The sequence below is a fragment of the Panthera onca genome, chromosome X (assembly GCF_046562875.1).
Source record: "Panthera onca isolate mPanOnc1 chromosome X, mPanOnc1 haplotype 2, whole genome shotgun sequence".
NCBI lineage: Eukaryota > Metazoa > Chordata > Mammalia > Carnivora > Felidae > Panthera > Panthera onca.
Window position 1 is genome coordinate 89,744,547 of NC_138357.1, and position 20,295 is coordinate 89,764,841.

Consider the following 20,295-nt stretch of genomic DNA (forward strand, 5'->3'; position numbering starts at 1 on the left):
CCACTCTGGTGACATACCTGATCAAAGCTCATTTTTATATTAGGTCGGGTTACTTGTTGACTGCAAGGCACTCTTCGTACACCCTGGAAGTAAGCCTTTTACTACACATATCATTTACTCTAATGTCCCTTTCAATGTCTCAGGGGTTTCAATGATCAAACAGTCTTAACCCAATCTATCCATGTTTTCTTTACAACAGTGAGATTTTTCTTGTGTTCCCTGTTAAAATCTTTCTCTCTTCCAAAAGTTTTATTGTTTTGCCTTTCCACATTTACTTTTTTTAAGTTTATTTGCTCACTTCGAGAGAGACAGAGAGTGAGCCGGGGAGGGGCAGAGAGAGAGAGAGAGACAGGGAGAGAGAGAATCTCAAGCAGGCTCTGTGCTGTCAGCAGGAGCCTGATGCGGGGCTCAAGCTCACGAAACCCAAGACCACGGCCTGAGCCGAAACCAAGAGTGGGACACTTAACCAACTGAGCCATCCAGGTGCCCCTGCCTTTCACATTTAAATCTCCAGTTGTCCTGGAATTGGATCTTGTAAATTGGGTGCATTAGGCATCACATTTCAGTTTTTAGTAGAGGGCTATACAATTTACCCAACGTTGTTGAAGAGATTCTCCCCCCTGCCCTGGAGTATCGCTTTTGTTGTAAATCAGATGTGCTTCTATGTACGTGTCTAGATATCAATTCCATATTATTGGTCTGTTTGAGAATTCTTGAGCCAAGACCACACTATCTTTATTATCCTAGCGGTGTAGGTTTTCTTATCCACTAGAGTTGTTCTTTGATATTGCTTGGGATTTTTTAGGCATTTGGCCTTTGAATGTAAATTTCAGCATCCACTGTCAATTTCGACCAAAAAGTTAGAATTTTAATTGGAATGGCAGTAATTTGGGGACAAGTGACATTTATACTCTACCGATCGGGACCTCTCCTTTGGTAGGTCTTCCTTATTTCCTTACATGAAACTGTGTTTCTGTGTAGTTTCCTGCGTAGAACTCTTAACGTATCATACATTAGATTCATTCCTAGGTATCTGACCTTTGGTGATGCTATCAGAAATGATATCTTTTAAAATTTCAGCCTGTTTGTTTTTTTTTTTTTTTGAGATAAAAAATATTCACTTTATTATTTTTTTTTTTTAATTTTTTTTTTCAACGTTTTTTATTTATTTTTGGGACAGAGAGAGACAGAGCATGAACGGGGGAGGGGCAGAGAGAGAGGGAGACACAGAATCGGAAACAGGCTCCAGGCTCCGAGCCATCAGCCCAGAGCCTGACGCGGGGCTCGAACTCACAGACCGCGAGATCGTGACCTGGCTGAAGTCGGACGCTTAACCGACTGCGCCACCCAGGAGCCCCTATTATTTTTTTTTTAAGTTAAATTCAAGTTCATTAACGTACAGTATAGTCTGGGTTTCAGGAGTAGAACCCAGGGATTCTAGTGATTCATCTCTTACATATGACACCCAGTGCTCATCCCGAAAAGTGTCCTTTTAAAAATTTTTTTTTCATTTATTTATTTATTTATTTATAATATAATTTATTGTCAAATTGGTTTCCATGCAACACCCACTGCTTATCCCAACAAGTGCCCTCCTCCATGCCCATCACCCACTTTCCCCTCTCCCCCCGGCCCCCCATCAACCCTCAGTTTGTTCTCAGTATCCAAGAGTCTCTTATGGTTTGCCTCCCTCCCTCTCTGTAACTTTTTTCCCCCTTCCCCTCCCCTATGGTCTTCTGTTAAGTTTCTCAGGATCCAATAAGAGTGAAAACATATGGTATCTGTCTTTCTCTGTATGACTTATTTCACTTAGCATCACACTCTCCAGTTCCATCCACGTTGCCACAAAAAGCCAGATTTCATTCTTTCTCATTGCCAAGTAGTATTCCATTGTGTATGTAAACCACAATTTCTTTATCCATTCGTCAGTTGATGGACATTTGGGCTCTTTCCATGATTTGGCTATTGTTGAAAGCGCTGCTCTAAACGTTGGGGTCCGAGTGCCCCTATGCGTCAGCACTCCTGTATCCCTTGGGTAAATTCCTAGCAGTGCTATTGCTGGGTCATAGGGTAGATCTATTTTTAATTTTCTGAGGAACCTCCACCCTGCTTTCCAGAGCGGCTGCACCAATTTGCATTCCCACCAACAGTGCAAGAGGGTTCCCGTTTCTCCACATCCTCTCCAGCATCTATAGTCTCCTGATTTGTTCATTTTGGCCACTCTGACTGGCGTGAGGTGGTATCTGAGTGTGGTTTTGATTTGTATTTCCCTGATGAGGAGCGACGTTGAGCATCTTTTCATGTGCCTGTTGGCCATCTGGATGTCTTCTTTAGAGAAGTGTCTATTAAAGTTTATTTATTTTTAATATAATTTATTGTCCATTGACAATTGATTTCCATACAACACCCAGTGCTCATCTCAACAAGTGCCCTCCTCAATGCCCATCACCCATTTTCCCCCCTTCCTCACCCCCCCATCCACCCTCAGTTTGTTCTCTGTATTTAAGAGTTTCTTGTGGTTTGCCTCCCTCCCTCTCTGTTTTAACTAATTTTTACCCTTCCCTTCCCCCATGGACTTCCGTTAAGTTTCCCAACATCCACATATGAGTGAAAACATATGATATCTGTCCTTCTCTGACTTATTTCACTCAGCATAATAACCTTCCAGTTCCACCCACATTGCTGCAAATGGCCAGATTTCATTCTTTCTCATTGCCACGTAGTATTCCATTGTGTATATAAACCACAACTTCTTTATCCATTTGTCAGTTGATGGACATTTAGGCTCTTTCCATAATTTGGCTATTGTTGAGAGTGCTGCTATAAACATTGGGGTACATGTGCCCTTATGCATCAGCACTCTGGTATCCCTTGGGTAAATTCCTAGCAGTGCTATTGCTGGGTCATAGGGTAGGTCTATTTTTAATTTTTTTTCATTTATTTATTTTTGAGAGACAGAAAGAGACAGAGCACAAGTGGGGAGGGGCAGAGAGAGGGGGAGGCACAGAATCCGAAGCAGGCTCAAGGCTCTGAGATGTCAGCACAGAGCCCGATGCAGGGGCTCGAACCCACGAAACCGTGAAATCACGACCTGAGCTGAAACCAAGAGTCAGACGCTTAACTGACCGGGCCACACAGGTGCCTCCCATTTATGCATTTTACTTTGAAGATTATCATGCTCTTTATATCCTCCTGAAGAAGTCTCTGTCGTTGTCTACCCCATAGTTAGGAATACTTTTTCTTGTGTTTCCTTGCAGAATATTCTTCAGTTAAGCTTTTATGTTTCGGTTTATGATCCATTTCTAATTAACTTTTGTATACGGTGTGAAGTAACAAAGTTCTTTTTTTTTTAATGTAGATTGCCAATCTTTTTGAGCACTATTTGCCGAGCAAAGACTCTTCTATCCATAATTATTTCTCTTGTCTTCTTTTAATAAAAACCAATTAACCCTATATGTTTGATCTATTTCTATGCTTTCGATTCTGTTCTGATGACAAGTATTACCTATTTTCATGTCTATACCACAGTGTCTTGATTACTGAAGGTTTATCGTAAGACCTGAAGTCAATAATATATGTCCATCAACTTCATTTTTCTTTTTCAAAACTTATTTGCTTATTTTAGATCCTTTGCCTTGCCACATAAATTTTATTTTATTTTTAAAACTTTTTTTGAAACAGAGAGAGACAGAGCATGAGTGGGGGAGGGGTAGAGAGAGAGGGAGACACAGGATCTGAAGCAGGCTCCAGGCTCTGAGCCGTCAGCACAGAGCCCGACGCAGGGCTCGAACTCACAGACTGCGAGATCATGACCTGAGCCAAAGTCGGACGCTTAACTGACTGAACCACCCAAACGCCCCTCCATATAAATTTCAGAATCATCTTTTTTTAAAAGTTTATTTTATGAGAGAAAGAGGGAGAGAGAGAGAGGGCGCACATGAGCTGAGGAGGGGCAGAGAGAGGTAAAGAGAGAGAATCCCAAGCAGGCTCTGCACTGTGACTGCAGAGTCCTATGCGGGACTCGAACTCATGAACTGTGAGATCTTGATCTGAGCCAAATTCAAGAGTCCAGCACTTAAGTGAGCCACCCAGGTACCCCTAGAACCATCTCTTTAATTTCTACTAAACAACCTAGGGGAATTCTTATTGCAATTACATAGAACCTATAGATACATTTGGGGAGAATTATATTAACAATATTTGGTCTTTTAAATCCATGAACACTTATATATTATATATATATACATTATATATATATACATTATACATTATATATATATTATACATTATATATACATTATATATGTATATATTATATATATGTATATATATTATGTATATATTATATATTGTGTATATATAATATATACATTATAGATATTTTCATATATTATATATAATATATAATGTATATATGCATTATATATAATATTTATGCATAATATATATATTATATATAATATATATTATATATATAATTTTCTTGCTTAACTACCCTGAATAAGACTTCAAATACAATGTTGAATAGAAGTTGTTGAATAGAGAACATAAATACTTCTTCTTTTTCTTCATGTTATAAGATGATCATATGGCATAGGTTTTTTAGTCAGTAAGGCAAGTTACTTTGAATGTTAAATCAACTTTACATTCCTATGATATACTTTATTTGGCCAATGCGTATAATTCTTTTTTTATATTGCTAGATGTGACTTGCTAATATTTTGTGGACAATGTCTGTAGCTATGTTCATGAAGATAACTGTGGTTTTCTTCTCTTGTAATGTTTTTTTTAAATTTTTTTAATGTTTATTTATTTTTGAGAGAGACAGAGACAGAATGCAAGTGGGTTAGGGGCAGGGAGGGGAGACACAGAATCCGAAGCAGGCTCCAGGCTCTGAGCTGTCAACACAGAGCCCGACGCAGGGCTCAAACCCATGAACCGTGAGATCATGACCTGAGCCGAAGTCGGACGCTCAACCGACTGAGCCACCCAGGCGCCCCTTGTAATGTTTTTTTTCTTCCTGATTTGGTATCAGGGTTATGCCGGCCTCATCAAATGAGTTGGGAAGAAAGAGTATCAGATTGGTAGTATTTCTTCTTCTAAATGATAACATTTACTAGTGAAGTATTCTGAGCCTGGAGTTTTCTTTATGGGAAGAGTTTGAATTAAGAATCCAATTTCTTCTCCCTTTCTCTCTGCCCCTCCCCTGCTCATGCACTCTCTCTCTCTCTCTTTCTCTCTCAAAACTAAGCACTTAAAAAAATCTAAAAAAAATTAAAAACAGGCCCCTGGGTGGTTCAGTTGGGTAAGCGTCTGACTTTGGCTCAGGCCATGATCTCACAGTCTGTGAGTTCGAGCCCTGCATCAGGCTCTGTGCTGACAGCTCAGAGCCTGGAGCCTGCTTCCGATTCTGTGTCTCCCTCTCTCTCTGCCCCTCTGCTGCTCGTGCTTGGTGTCTCTCTGTCTCAAAAATAAACATTAAAAAAAATTTAAATATACATTCTTTCCAAGTGCACATGGACTATTTACCAAGATAGATCATATTCTGGACCATAAAACATGTTTCTATATATTTTAAATTAACACCTATCTAAGTAATACAGAGGTAAAAAAAATAGAGATTAGAAAATATTTTAAGCTGAATGAAAATGAAAATATAGCTTATCAAAGCTTTAAATATTTATATTTACAGTAGATAAGATGAATAATTCAGTCAATTATTGAAAATTCTAAGAAGCTAGAAAAAGAGCAAATAAAACCTTAGTAAGTAGAAGGAAATAAAAAAAAGAATAGAAATCAATACAATAGGAAATATATGAACAATAGAAAAAATCAATTAAGCCAAAATCTGGCTTTTGAAAGGATCAACAAAATTGAAAGCTTCCCAGATAGATTGATCAAACAAAAAAGAGAAGCCACAAATTAAATGTGAGCTATAAGGGGATATCCTTGCAGATCCTATAGATATTAAGATCTTACCATTGAGTAGATGGTACACACTCCTAAACTCTCTTTTTTGAGGTTGACTTAGCTCCTTATGACCATTATTTTCTATATAAACGTTAAAGGAAATATATTGTGTTTCAAAAAAATATCCATCTTGGATTTTGGTTAGAACTTCATTGAATTTATAAATTAATTTACATTGCCCTGAGATCTTTAGAATATTGTCTTCCCATCGAAGAAAATGAAATTTCTCCCCCTTACGTAGATTGTCTTTTACAGTCATTTGTAAAATTTTTACGTTTTCTCCAAAGAAGCCTTATGTATTCTTGGATTAAATGATTCCTAAGTAAATTATTTTTTATTTTACCAATGGTATTATTTATTTGTGATCTAGAGGGACATATCATCTGTTGTTGGCCTTTCTAGGGAGATCAACTTGTCTGAAAATAATGATAATCGCATATATTTCCTTCTAATACTTAACCTCTTCTTTCTTTTTCTTTTTTTATGTCTCTGGCTAATATTTCCAGTAACATATTAATTAGTGGCAGTTTTTCTGGGCATTTTAATCTTTATTAGTTTTTTTTAATGTTTATTCATTTTTGAGAGAGACAGAGAGACATAGCATGAGTGGGCTCTGAGCTGTCAGCACAGAGCCTGACACGGGGCTAGAACTCACAGACCGTGAGATCATGACCTGAGCTGAAGTCAGATGCCCACCTGACTGAGCCACCCAGGTCCCCTATGGGGATTTTAGTGTTATTCCAAATGTTAAGAGGAATGCACTTAAATTTTCTGTAATAAATATAATGTTGCTGGTAAGTTTTATTAAGCATGAAAAATCACTTCTAGATTGCTGAGGGTTTTTTTTTACCATTAATGTTGAACTATATCAAATTGTATTCACTGCATAAATTGAGATAATATAGGACTTCTCTCCTTTAGTCTGTTGTAAAGCATCTCTTAATTCCTGGTGCAAACATGATCTGTTTCTGTTGTGTTGTTCCATTTTCATATTAATTTGGCTAATATGTCCTTTCAGAATTTTGCATCTGTATTCAGAAGTGGAAGGAACCTAAATATTTCTTGTACATATATTATACTTCGATATGAAGCTTACGTAATTTCTTAAAATCCAGGGACCTGAGTGAAGAAGATAAGAGACAGTGACCGCCTAGCTCTTTGAGATTCCACAAAATATATGATCTCTCATCAACCCCGGGAACAGGTGACCTTCTGGTGGGGCAACCTCATAGCCCAGCTCATTCCATTTTCATGTGACTTCCTCAACCAGGTTGCAGCTTAAGGGTCCGATGTTGAACTACTGTGTCAGGGCATTGATCTGAAATCACTCCGTGGGATTCCATAAGTGGATAATCATCCATCCATGCATGTAGCTGTTCAAAAGACTGAGGTAGATCTAAATGCCCTAGTATGAGAGAGCTCCCCAAACTTATTGCTAAATGAGAGGAGCACCATGTGGGGTTATGACTGTAATACGATCCCATCCGCCAGTTGCTTGTACGCATGAAAATTATCGGGAAGCATACCCAACACAATGTTAAAGTGGTTACCTCTGGGAAGTGGGCTGAAGAGGTAGGGTGACTGGCTTTTCATGTCATGCCCACCTGTCACGTTTGATTTTTTTTTTTTAATCCTGTGGTTATATCACATTTATGTCCATCAAATGAACAATAAGCTCCCAGGATAAAATTGACAAGTTCCTTTCCTATGTATAGCTCAGATATACCAACCTATCGCTCTCCTCACATTTGAGAGATTTTATTTATTTTTTTTAATGGTAGGAAAGAGAATAACAATGCTGCATTGGAGAAGTATCCAGGGTTGAGGGCTGCATTCATTAGGGCAGGGTTACGTGAATGAAACCTATGATAAGGTCAAGACACATTGAAAATCCGTCAGGGGGTGCCTGGGTGGCTCAGTCCGTTGAGTGTCTAACTTCGGCTCAGGTCATGATCTCGCGGTCTGTGAGTTTGAGCCCTGCGTCGGGCTCTGTGCCGACAGCTCGGAGCCTGGAGCCTGCTTTGGATTCTGTGTCTCCCTCTTTGCGCCTCCCCCACTCATGCTCTCTCTCTTTCTCCTTAAAAAAGAAGAAAGAAAGAAAGAAAGAAAGAAAGAAAGAAAGAAAGAAAGAAAAGAAAAAAGAAAATCAGAATCCCACAGGGACAATATCTATCCCAGGGTTGCAAATCATAGCCATGACACCGAGTACCCTCTCTATGGCGATGTGGGTGGTCAGTGTTAGCTGAGGTTCTTTGTTCACGCCCATTACCCCTGTAAAGGAACTCTGATTTGAAAGCGCCTGAATGATGATGAATTTCTTATCACATTTACATAAAGAAGACAGCCCGTGCAAATACTTCATTGCCCCCCGCTTGGCATTTATTTTGTTAGGTACTTTCATTTACTTGGAATTTGGTTTCATTGAAGTAATGTCATCCTGGTAAAAGCAACCTTTTTTCCCCTCCTGGGTAATAAGAGTAATAACATTCAATGTAGGAGAAGCACAGAAGAAGAAAATAAAAACCCAGCCACTAAGTACAGTCTGGTATATGTCTTCCCCTTCTCTTGAGCTCCCTTTAGCTGTGAATACATATTTTCATTTTTTACCTATTGGCTTTTGTCCAGAGTTGCCTACAATCTATGACATCTTTTCCGTAACATTTGACATTCTTCTAAAACATGATTTTCAGCTATTTAATATGGTCGCCCTATAGTTTACTTAACCAATCTCCTATTATTAGACATTGGATAATAACAATTTTTAGTGCTATAAGTTATTCTATACAAATGGATTTATACCTACCAATGATTTATCTTCTTTTTAGGATTCTTAGAAGTATGACTGAGTTCAAAGGATATAAATATTTTTAATCTTTTAATTCAAATAGTTCTCTGGGAACGTTGTACCAATGAACAGTCTTATATATATATATATATATATATATATATATATATATATTTACATCTTTTACCAATTGGGCAGGTAGAAATGGTATTTTGGTTTAATTTGGACTTATTTGATTACTATTGGGGTTGAATTTACTTGCAGCTACTTTGACGTACGTGAGCTATGACCTTGTCTTTGTTTGCGTTCCTAAGCGCATGATAATATGGTAAATTCTCACTGGATAACTCCTAAAGTGCTTGCGGAGGAACTGACTGTATTCCTGAAATTTCCTTCTTAAAAAACTTCTCGGACATCTGGATTTAAAATGTACTCTAGTGTCGTAAATTTTTCTATCTCAGAACTCTGCCTCTTTTTTCTTTACCACCCTTAATAAGGTTCTTCTAGAGAATCAAAAACTTCAGCTCTTTTAGTAAGTTTCAAAGGCCATGTGCACAGTTTTATAAAAGCACCATATACGATGATGACAACATTAATGCAAGTTCGCTTGATTTTGTCTTTCTAAAACATTCCCGAGGACACACATGAACAGTGTGACCTCTTTGTTAAAGATAAATTGTAGAAACGGAGATTGAATTAGCTATCAAGGGCACAAGATTTCTTGGCAAAGGCAGTGGATTTTTGTCTCCTGGGAATCTTCTGTTGTATTTGATGGCATTTAAGCTTACCTGCCTTCGGCAAGCAGATCTGGTAAATAACAGTTTACATACGATCTCAGGTTTAAAATTATTTTTATTTGAGACAGAGAGAGAGCATGAGTAGGGGAGAGGGGCAGGGGGAGAGACGTTAGAAGAACTTAAGCAGGCTTCACGCTCAGCGCAGAGCCCGATGTGGGGCTGGATCCCATGACCTCGGGATCATGACTTGAGCCGAAATGAGGAGTTGGAGGTCAACCGACTGAGCCACCCAGGCACCCCACAATTTCAGATTTCAACACAGATGTGCTCAGGCAACCCAGAACATATACATAATTGGAATTAGAGATCCAACATAAAATCCACTTGACTCTTGAAATAATTCCTTGAGTTTGTGACCCAATTACCAGAAATGTCCTGTTACAAAGAGATGAACTGATAACTATCATCTGTTAATAGAGGCTGTACATTGTCACTCATCCACAAGGGTTAGGAAAGGATTAATTTGGCTAATGCCCCACACGGAGCGTGGATTTTCAGTTTTAAAATTCAGCAAAATGTACTTCTCACTAAATTTAAATTATTTCCATTTTTTAGTTTAGAAGACATCAGGATCATGGGGATGCCTGGGGGGGCTCAGTCAGCTAAGTGTTCTGACCCTGGGTTTTCAGTTCAGGTCACAATCTTACGGCTTGTGAGATCAAGCCCCACGTTGGGCTCTGTGCTGACAGTGCTTGTGGGGCCTGTTTGGGATTCTCCCCCCCCTCCCCTTCCCTCCCCCCACGTGCACACACACACAGTAAGAAATGACATTTTCCTGACAACAGCTAGCCCCTCAAGGTCCTGGAAATCTGGCTTCCAAATTCCTTAGAGATTTATGCTGTCCCTAACCCCCTCCCAACCTGAATGTATATAATCAGTCACCCCTCACAACCCCAATGCATCTTTCTACCCAGGGGTCCTGTCCCCACGCTTTAGTAAAACCACCCTTTTTGCACCGGAGACACCTCAAGAATTCTTTCTTGACCATTCCCTCCGAACTCTAACATTTTCACATCATTAGCCTCACACAAATTTTGAAATTAAGAATAAGTTGTTTTTAATAGTCTACTTCTGTTGAGTCTCACTAATCTTAAGCTGCCCTGTCATTCACTAAATTGATTTAGGGGACAAATAACCGAAACAACAGAATCTTGTCTTATCTATTCTAGTGTGCTCGTTTGCCGTATACTCTTCTTCTTAAATTGTGGCATTTTTGTCACCTAATTTGCACACGTACTCATCAATAACATTGTGTCAATTTTGTAGAAGGAAACTGAAGTACCTTAAATCATCTGCTGAGATAGTCTCTTGAATTCTTAAGTTTTACAGGTTGTTTCTCTTAAAAAAGTTTTAGTTGCTTCTGTTTTCTTATTTATAGTTTAATTTTCTGATTCTTTTAATATTTATTTTTGAGAGAGAGAGAGAGAGAGAGAGAGAATGGGGGAGGGACAGAGAGACAGAGAGAGACAGAATCTTAAGCAGGCTCCAGGTTCTGAGCCATCAGCACAGAGCCTGACACGGGACTCGAATTCACAAACCCCATGATCGTGACCTGAGCTGAAGTCGAACGCTTAACTGACTGAGCCACCCAGGCGCCCCAGTTTAATTTTCTAAAAGTTGTGTAGGAATATACACAGTTTAAGAGGCAAATAGGCCTATAGGACGTGTGGAGCACAGTTGTCCCTGAACTTTTCCCTCTACTCTCCCCTCCCCCAGCATTTCCCACTCCCCAGAGACAGCCCCCTTCAATGTCTTTCCTTTTTTCTTTCGATATTTGCCTGCCTTTTTCTTCTTCTTTTTTAAGTTAACTCTACCCCCCACTGTGGGGCTCAAACTCATGATGCTGAGATAGACAGTTGGCCTGCTCCAGCAGCCAAGCCAGCCATTTTGCCCCCCTTTTCCTAAATAAAATCCTTACACTGCTACTCCTTCATTTTTCACTGTTAAAAGGTATCCCCCTACCATGTCATACAAGTACACTTTCCGTCCTCCGTTCTCCTCGTGTGGCCGTATGGAACAACTGGAACAATGTTCTGTGTCTAATGATTATGGCCGTGTAACGAACGCTAGTCATAGCTAAGTACGAAGTATACGATGAATACTTGTTTGTGTTTTTTTTTTTTAACCACATAACTTTCTGTTTTCTCTGGAATAAATCATTTTCTTTTTTCTGTTTGTTTAGTTTTCTATGTACTTACCAATACTTCACCCCCAGACTCTTCTCTAGTCTTCCTCTCAGGAAGTTTGCATGCGTTAGATACTCTATCGATTTCTTCTTCTTTTTCCGAGAAATCTCTTCCAAGACTTCTGATTTGCTTAAATATGGACAGCTTGCTCTCTAGGCCTGTGGGGAGAGAGAGAGAGAGAGAGAGAGAGCAAGTGCCAGAGGGACAGAGAGAGAGGGAGACACAGAATCTGAAGCAGGTTCCAGGCTCTGAGCTGTCAGCACAGAGCCCTGCGTGGGGCTCAAACTCATGAGTGGTGAGATCATGACCTGAGCCCAAGTCGGACACATAACCGACTGATACACCCAGGCGCCCCCATATTAGGTATCCTTTTGTGCCTTCTTCCTCATTTGGTTCTCCTGTTGCTTTGTATTTTCCTTTTTTTGTGGCTTACTGTCTTTTGGTGAGCACCTCCCCCAGTAGTTTCCCAAGAAAGAGGGCACGGGAGGTGAAATTTTTGAGACTATAGGTGTTTCATTTTGCTCTCATACTTAATTCATAGTTTTGTGGAATGTAGAGTTCTAGGTTGGAAATGCTTTTTCCTTCAAGTTTTGATGGCATTGTTCCATTGTTTTCTAGCTTCCAGCATTGCTGTGGAAAAATAAAATGCCATAATGATTCATGATCCTTTATATAAAAGCTTGGGTTTATTTTTTTTTTGATCTCTTTTTCTCTGGAATAATTTTTTCTTTGCCCCAAGTGATTTAAAACCCTGCCTTGATGTGGATCTATTTTTCTCCATTTGTGATGAGGTCTTTCAAACTGGAAATTCAAATCTTTCAATTTTGGGAAATGTTCTGGAATTATTTTACTGATGATGTCTTCCCTTCTGTTTTCCCCTGCTTTGTGTTTGTGGAACACAGGGATGGGAGAGAGGGACAGCTACTAATCTTCTTCAGAGGTCTTAGAGACCTATTTGCCTCTCGAGCTATATACATTCCCCCACTACTTTTAGAAAACTATATGTAAGCTATAAATAAGAAAAACAGCTAAAACTTTGAAAGAAACAATTTGTAAAACCTAAGAATTTATAAGACTGCTTCAACAAATGATTTAAAATATTTCCAATTTCCCTCTATAAAATTAATTCACATTACTCAAATCTGGAACTTCTGAATTGTTCCCTTACTTACCTTTTTTCTTCTATTTTTATCCTTATACTTTTACCCTGATTTTTGAGAGATTTTCTCAACTTTATTTTCCTAGTATTTTATTGAATTTTTGTTTTATTTCCAACGGTGTTTCAGCCTTCTGCGTATTCTGAATGTTCTTTTTTCATATCATCTTGTTCTTGTTTCATGAATATACTACTTTGTCTCTCTGAGGATATAAAGAGTTTTCTTCCCTCTGCAGTTTGTTTCCTCTTGTTTTCTTTTTGGTTCTTTTGTGGACTTTGTTTCATGTTTCTCCTATCTGGTGACCCTTGAATGTCTGACTACATGATAAAGCTTGGACACATAAGCAGGTTTTTCAACAGTGGGAGGCACCATAGAGCAATCTGCCTGAACTGAATCATTATGAAATCCTCAACAATAATATGTATTTTCCCTTTGAACTGGTCAGATTCCCAAGAGAGGACCCCTACCATCTTTTGCCAGCCTCTGAAAAGCTGACTGGGAAAAGAAAGCTGGCCGAGTCAACATTTAGTATGTCAAATTTCCCTTATTCTCCTTATGTTTATTTTAGTACTTTTATACCATCTGCTGTACCTGGTGTTCCCTAGCTGGGAGACTTGCTGTCCTTCTTTTTCACTAAAATGAATAAAACTTCAGTCTTCTGCTAAAATGAGATAGAATCTGTCTCTTGGCTGTTTGGAGTGAAGGAGACACTTTGGAGCCTAACTTCGTACACAGATTTTCAATGAAACCTGTTTTTAGCCTTACCTTAACTGCCGTTTCTACAGTTTCCACCAATCCCTGAGCTCTTAGGGAATTCTGAGGTGCAAAATGGGTTGTTTCTTGGCTTTCCCACTGCTGGCTTAGAATTCAGCTGAGTTGAGCCTCTTAAGTCAGTTACCACTTATCCATCTGTTTCCCAGCTTCCAAAATTTTATTGCTGTCATCTTCTCTTTCTTCTCTCTGTTCCTGTGGCTCTCTGGCAGATACAGTGTGTGTGTTCTTTTGGTCATTATCATCCCGAATAGTGCCCTCCTTTCAACGTAAATTCATTACAACGTTCTGGTGCTTTTCTAATACATTCATTTCCACCCGTTGCTCCCACCATCCCTCTCTTCCCTCAATGTAGCCATATGTTCAAATGTTGAATCTCATTTATGAGACATACGCAAGGTTCTGAATGACAGTTGCAGATTTCAGGACAACTGTTGGAAGAAGACATGTGATGCGAGTGTGCATGCACGTGTACAGACACACATATACGCACACACATGCACGCACGCACTATGATTAGATCAGACACCTCGTTTATTTAAGGAAGAGTACGGAATCATCTTGGAAGCAAGCTGGCCAAACAGAACAAGGGCAGGTTCAGCATATCTTGGAAGCTGCAAGTGACACCAAGCGTATGAAGTTGAGATGTTTTGTTTGTTTTCTTTTTTGATCTGGGAAACATATATTTTTTAATGTTTATTTATTTTTGACACAGAGAGAGAGCATGAGCGGTGGAGGGCAGAGAGAGGGAGAGAGAGGGAGATGCAGAATCCGAAGCAGGCTCCAGGCTCCAAGCAGTCAGCATGGAGCCCGACACGGGGCTTGAACTCATGGACTGCGAGATCTGTTGGGCACTCAACCGACCGAGCCACCCAGGCGCCCCAAGGGAAACATATTTTTAAACCGCACCACAGTATCACTGAAGAAGAATTTATAGAAATAATGTATGCCCTCAGAGGGAAATATTTGGAGATATCCTAGCACATTAGAGGCAAGCTGGAGAGTAGATGGGCAAGCGATTCTTGGGCTAAACGTAGCATCAGTAAGCCCCCTTCGTGTTCAAAGGAAAACAATACGTCCCTGGACATTCTCTGAATTCATCTTCTCAGTGTCCTAGAAAGCCTGTTTCCCTGTGATCTGTCCACAGTCTTCAATAGAATACCCCTTTTGCTTGAGTGGTTCTGATCCTACATTTGGTAAAAAGATCATATAGCATTATATTTTAAAACAGTCCCCCAAATGTTGGACATCAGCGTTGATGGAATATGGCAATGTTGATGTCCAAAGTCTTGCTATAGAAGCCAGTTATGACGCTTGTGACCATTAATATATTTTTGACATCACACTTTCAAAAAACTTTTTAAATATTTATTTATTTTGGGGAGAGAGAGATGGAGTGTAAGCGGGGGACGGGCAGAGAGAGAGGGAGACAGAATCCAAAGCAGGCTCCAGGCTCTGAGCTGTCAGCACCGAGCCCTACGTGGGGCTCGAACCCACAAACTGAGAGTTCATGACGTGAGCCCAGGTGGGACGCTTAACCAACTGAGCCATCCAGGCGCCCCATGACATCGTACTTTTTTAGTTCTAAGTAGTTACTGACATACGTGTGTGATCCTCAACCTTGTAATTTTAAAGAAGAATTTTAATTTTACCTTACTTTGCATATGGTCTTTCTCCCAGTAAGACATTTTGGTGTTTTGTAATGGAGCGGAGTAGGACTCTGTTTAGTAGGGATCGGTTTAGTTGCAGAAGCTTCAAAGAGTGTTATAAGGTGCTCAAAACCTTCATACAGCCTTACGGTGGGTGCTACAAGGACCCTAATGTTCGGTGCAAGTTTATTTGCAGAGAACACTTTTCTAGATAATAGCAAACATAAGTGAGTTCAAAAAGGGCAGTAATTGGAAACAGAGTGAGGGTGTGTCACCAAGGTATAAATAGCGAAATAATTCATTGTCATTCATAAGAGAAAAGAACATAATATGTGACCGAAAGGAGTAAGCTGAATATCCTCCATTTTTTAAAAAATTGCCACTCCAAATTGCTGTTTAAACAAAGACTTTTGTGGGTACAGAGACGATAAGCCTGGAAATTTTTACCCCAACAGAACTCGGTGAGCTGTAGACATTATGAAAGCAGCCATTGAAAGGGATGTCACCCATAAGCCAAAGAAGGCTGGGCTCGCAGGGCGCCTGGGTGGCTCCGTCGGTTAAGCGTCCAACCTTGACCCGGGTCATGATCTCACAGTTCGTGAGTTCGAGCCCTGCGCTGGGCTCTGTGCTGACAGCTTGGAGCCCGGACCCCACTTCAGATTCTGTGTCTTCCTCTCTCTGCCCCTCCCCTGCTCGCTCTCTGTCTCTCAAAAATAAACATCGAGAAAAAGTTTTTTTCAAAAAAGAAGGCTTGAGCTCATGTGCCCCAAATTTTGCTCCTGGGTTTTTCTCGTTTGATTTCATCTCAGCTGCCAGGGGTTCTGTCTAAATCTGAGCCTTCACATCGAGGAATAAGTAAAGTTGATTTCCATTTTGTTCTTTCCTCCAGGATGGCTATTTTGAGCTGAGTACAATTCTTCAGCCACCAGAGTCCTATGTCTTAGAACTCTGAATCAGAAATGTAAGAAAAGACCCTCAAATCCACGTTTTTCAGGCATATTAAAGAGGGCACAGACTCAAATTTCAAGATGACGTTTTTGAAAAAGCTGTAACAAACGGCATTTTCTGCTCCTTTGCAGCGTAAGAGGGTTTTGGGGGGTAACCTCTTCTGTCAGTTAGGTGGCTTCCATGGCCTCTGGTAAAAGTCATCATTCCAGCTTACGTCTGATCTCTTTGTGGAAATGTCCTTCTCTCCCTTTTCAGCGACTGGAATCTACACACGTGGTTCATCGGTATTCACATTTCAGTGAGTCCCGAGACTAAACATAGAATTGAAGGAAGTTTTTGACCTGTAATATACATCTCGCAGTTGACGATGTACATTTCCAAAGTTGTACATCACATTAAGGGAAACGTTTGAACGAAAGGGCAAATATGGAGTAAACTTCATAGCTGGGAGGAAATTAAAAAATTAGAAAATCAACTCTAGAGCCTAAGTTCCTTTTTAACAATATTAGCTTTTCAAAGTCTTTTAGATCAAAGGATGTCAGCAATAGATAGAGATCATCACCCTCACTTTGCCAGATGACGGTACTGAGACCCAGCTAGAAAGCCAAGATATGTCTCTGCTTTGGGCAAAATAACTTTAAAGAATCTCCATCATCAGCGTATATGTATCAAACTGATATATATATTTCCAATTCGGAATATTTTGTTAGCACATAATAAATGTGATGACAAGAAAAAAATATTATGTTTATATTTATAATATCTATTTATACACATTTCAGACTTATATCACAAGAGGCTAATTTGACTGAATTTTGAACATTCCTAGCCAGCATTCTTCTTTTTTTTTAAACATTTATTTATTCTTGAGAGAGACAGAGTGCGAGCTGGGGAGGGGCAGAGAGAGAGGGAGACACAGAATCCGAAACAGGCTCCAGGCTCTGAGCTGTCAGCACAGAGCCTACGTGGGGCTCGAACCCACGAACTGTGAGATCATGACCTGAGCCAAAGTGGGACCCTTAACCGACTGAGCCACCCAGGCGCCCCATCTGAGTCTGCATTCTTAAGAATAACACCAAAAAATGGATACGAGGCTTGAACACTATGCAAATTTTGTAAAGAACTGGCTTTGAGAATTCAATTCTGCAGACATTTATTTTATTTTTCTTTAATTGAGGATACTTTATTTTTACTTTTATTTTTTTTTAAATTTATTGTCAATCTAGCTAACATACAGTGTAGTCTTGGCTTCAGGAGTAGATTCCTGTGATTCGTCAATTACATATAACACCCAATGCTCATCCCAACACATGCCCTCCTCGATACCCATCACCCATTTTCCCCACCCCCTAACTTCCCATCCCCATCAGCCCTCAGTTTGTTCTCTGTATTTAAGAGTCTCTTGGGGCACCTGGGTGGCTCAGTCGGTTAAGCGTCCAACTTCGGCTCAGGTCATGATCTCACGGTCTGTGCGTTCGAGCCCCGTGTCAGGCTCTGTGCTGACAGCTCAGAGCCTGGAGCCTGCTTCAGATTCTGTGTCTCCCCCTGTCTCTGCCCCTCTTCCACTTGCCCTCTGTCTCTGTCTCTGTCTCTGTCTCTCTCTCTGCCAAAAATACATAAACATTAAAAATTTTTGAAAAAAAAAAAGAGTCTCTTATGGTTTGCCTCCCTCTCAGTAACTTATTTTTCCTTCCCTTCCCCCACGGTCTTCTGTTAAGCTTCTCAAATTCCACATAGGAGTGAAATCATATGACATCTGTATTTCTCTGACTGACTTATTTCACTTAGCAGAAGACCCTCCGGTTCTGGATCTCAGACATTTATTGATGCCTTCGCTGTGCAAAGCACTTGTGCCAGATTCTAAGAAGGTATTGAATTTCTTTTAATAAATAATCCTCCAATGTCAGCAACTGAACACTTAAAGACTAATGCAGCCAGAAAGTGGCCTCAGGATGGTCGGGTGCCCCAGGCTTTATGCAGTCTGTGGCTTCATGTGACAGACTGACTGGATTCTTACCAAACCCAGCCTGCATTCAAGATGGCAGACGACGCGAGTCAGGGTACTTTGTGCGCAGCCATGTTCGGGACTTAGTTCGTGCAAGCTCACAGGAACCAATGGTTAGCATCTCGTCCCCATTCTGCGTTCGGCGACGTCACTTTGGTGGCTTGGCATCAGCCATGGTGGGAGTATTTGACACCATGGAAATCAGCAAATTACAAATCGGGGTTTGGTTTTGTTTCATCTGGAGATCCAGTCGCTAAGCGTTGACCGGCACGCAACTGGTTATCTGAACTACTGTTCAAGACCATCTCAGTATCTCAGTTGACTTGATGTAATGGATTTTTCTTACATCCCGTGTAATACCAGCTGACGGGGGACTCTGCTGCAGGCAATAATCCAAGACTTCAACTCCTTTCACTGTGGGGCTCCGCCATCTTTAGACGGCTTCATAGTTATCCTGGGACATTCGCTTACAGGCAGAGGGTGGGTAGTGAGAACACAGAGAAGGCCCCCCACCTCTTAATGCCTCAACCCGAAAGTTACACCTCACTTGCATGCACTTCCGGTAATGAGAACTAGTCACAAAGGCCACACCTAGATGCAAGGGAGACCGCAAATTCTGACAGTCGAGGGTAGCAAAGGAAGTGACACCTTAAAACATTTGGAGTCTGAGCTAATTACTTTTTTTTTGGCGGGGCGGGGGGGAGGTGGGAGATTCAGGAAGACCTGAAGTACTTGTTATGTTAAACAAGTCCTGCTCATGCGATATAAATTTGACCCATTCTACTGGTCAAAACAAGTCACAAGACCAGCCCATCTTCAAGAGGAGGAGAAAGAAGTGTCAGCTCTTAAAAGGAAAGGTGACCAAGTCACATTGCAAAGGGGTGTGGACACATGTAGGCGTGGTTTTTTACAATTTGCCACAACACCCTGCCAGCGGGATCCCAGCCTGCTCTCTGTTCTGGAAGCCATTTTGTGACTTTGGCTCTCTGCGATGGTGGCCTTAGGGTTCACTTTTTTTTTTTTTAGATTTTAATTCTACCAGAAATATTTTATTTATTTATTTATCTTTTCAATATATGAAATTTATTGTCAGATTGGTTTCCATACAACACCCAGTGCTCATCCCAAAAGGTGCCCTCCTCAATACCCATCACCCACCCTGCCCTCCCTCCCACCCCCCATCAACCCTCAGTTTGTTCTCAGTTTTTAACAGTCTCTTATGCTTTGGCTCTCTCCCACTCTAACCTCTTCTTTTTTTTTTTCCTTCCCCTCCCCCATGGGTTTCTGTTACGTTTCTCAGGATCCACATAAGAGTGAAACCATATGGTATCTGTCTTTCTCTGTATGGCTTATTTCACTTAGCATCACACTCTCCAGTTCCATCCACGTGGCTACAAAGGGCCATATTTCATTTTTTCTCATTGCCACGTAGTATTCCATTGTGTATATAAACCACAATTTCTTTATCCATTCATCAGTTGATGGACATTTAGGCTCTTTCCATAATTTGGCTATTGTTGAGAGTGCTGCTATAAACATTGGGGTACAAGTGCCCCATGCATCAGTACTCCTGTATCTTAGGGTTCACTTTAAACTAATTTGCCTGGTGCCTGTATAACATGGGAAGAACCCCCAGTCCTTCCCCAGCTTAAATCTGCCTCTACTTTAACTCCGTTTTGTGTTCCAGCCATTTGCCTACTGGTCATTTCGTCTTTAATAGGCTACTTACTGACCTCCTGAAAGCAGGGCCTGGGGCTTACCCTCTGGGATATCTCCGATGGCACCAAGCACAACTCTGTACCTACCAGGCTTCAGTAAGTGTTGATTCAAATCGCCCATCCCAATTTTGGTCAACCTTTTCTGCATGATCTGCCCTGATAATTATTTCTGATGGTCATTCTGATCATGTTTCCAGAAAAGAAAGCAAATGAAACAATTCTGAGGTCTCCGGGAGAATTTCTGAAACTTTGGTTTCCTGCCACCCTGTTTCTCACAGGCAAATGCCATCCTTCTTCTGCTATCTGTGC